We start from the raw sequence: 2,095 nt of genomic DNA, 5'->3' as shown, positions 1-2,095 counted from the left end.
GGAGGACAAGGAGCTGTCTTGTTCCTAGGTCTACTATAGCTAAGCCCTTGTTAGGCATTTTCGCCTCTGGTAGGGGGCCCAATATATCAACCTGCCAGGTTTTTCCCGGTGAGAAGTACTCGGTGTTGAAAGCTCCATGTTTGTGTCTATGCTGTCTTGGTTTTTCTTTTGCGCAGGTGGGGCATGCCTGCACTATTTCTTGCCAACGTTTTATATTAGGCCCCTTCTCCGCATCTAACTGCCATCGGATTCGGGCTCTGGCAGCACTGGGATGCCCCCAGAATTCATGAAGCCACTTTAAGAATAATTGGTCATCCACTGTACCTTGACTATTCTTATTACTTATTTGGATTGATTGGACAGCTTCTGTACATCTCGATAATACTCCTTGTGCAAGAGCTTGATCAATGACCTGATGTGCTGGGTCTGTGTCCCCCCGGTGCGACCGGGTGTGTTTTATCAGTGGTAATGTCTCGAGGTGTAACAGGGTTTCTCTGATGTCCTCCCAGATTTGTAGATGCTCTTTAGCCCTAGCGGTTTTAGTCATGATTCTACAGATGTACTCGGAATCAATTGCAATTACAGGGACTGGCAAGTTGTTATCATGGCAGCCTCGAATGTGCTCGAGGGCTAGGTGAAATCCCCTCAGTTCCGACGCCTGAACTGATTCACCGTTATGTGCGTTATAGATTTTAGTGAGTTGGCAGGGCTTACAATAAAATCCGTAAGCCCCGTTTTCTCTTCAGGTTCCATCTGATGCCACCCAACCTGGTTCCGTTGTCCCGTATAACGTAGGCATGAGGGACTCTTCGTCTTCACTCAGGGGTAAATCTCCCTCTAAAACTTTCCACCCGGACCAGTAGTATTGAAATCTCAGTACTACTGCACACCATGTCTTCGCGGTCCCCTGATACTCTGGGTGGATCTTGCCAGGGTCTAACGATGTTAATAGTGACCCTCTTGGTGCAACCAGAGTTCCCGTATATGGAGCTAAGTGTTCTACCAATTGGGTAGCCAACATGGCCTTCGCTAGGCACCCATATCTATGCTGATGCTCTTGCAGGGTGCGGTGGCCCATGTACACTGGGTGTTCGGTCTCAGTGTTTCTAGCAGTGGCCCAAATGTGTTCTTCTGTGAACTCTACATAGATGTTAAGAGGAGTGTTTTCTGACGGCACCGTCAGGCGAGTGTTAGTCACCTCAGTTAGTACTGATTCTAGAGCCCTCTGGTCATAATTTGTCCATGGCTTTCGATTCCTAGGCTTTTTCCGGAGCTGTTGTTGAATACGCTGTACTACTTTAAGGTGTGGAGGTGCTACATAATTTCAGAGCCAATTTAGATGTCCCAACAGGGCTTGAAAATCAGCTTCGGTCTTTGGTCGTTTTGCAGATGTAGGCATAACGTTATGTGTAGTGCCCAAACGGAACTGACCTTCAAAATGAGTTCCCAGGAACGTGAAGCTGTCAGCTGGTTCGTTCATGGACTTCTTATCGTTTATCTTCCAACCTTCTCTCTACAGATGGGCCCTTAGGTTCGTGGCTGCTTGGTGTACAGCTCCTCGGTGACGTCCCATTATCACTACGTCATCTACATAGGTCCAGATGTTGATTTCTTGTGTGCCTGCCTAGATGTTTCTGAAAGATTGGATGCTATTATTCATCATAGCAGTTGCAAGAGCTGGGGAGTTTTGGTACCCTTGTGGGCATACATTCCATCCGTATATCTTGCCACTGACACATATATTTAATATTCCTTGGTCGACTATCATTGGGACTGAATAAAACATATCTTTTAAATCTAACGTTACTGCCCACCATTCACCCCCCACCTGGGCCTTTGTAATGCCTTGCATGATTTCTGTGATCGTATGATTTGCAGGCATTTGCAGTAAGGCACATCGGCGGTTGGCCTGCCGGTAATCAACCACTAGCCAGGCCTCTGATGGCCTCCCCGGCTTTGGTATGCCCCACCCGGGTGAGAGGTAAGTGGAAGATTTCACCTCTGTTATACAGCCGTGGTGTTGAAGGCTTTGTAGCAGATTTTCAATGGATGCCCGTAGATGCTCTTTTGTCGCTATCGGCTTGTATCGCCACGA

This window comes from Alligator sinensis, unplaced genomic scaffold, assembly GCF_000455745.1.
Source record: "Alligator sinensis unplaced genomic scaffold, ASM45574v1 scaffold1663_1, whole genome shotgun sequence".
Classification (NCBI taxonomy): Eukaryota; Metazoa; Chordata; order Crocodylia; family Alligatoridae; genus Alligator; species Alligator sinensis.
This window is presented reverse-complemented; position numbering follows the sequence as displayed.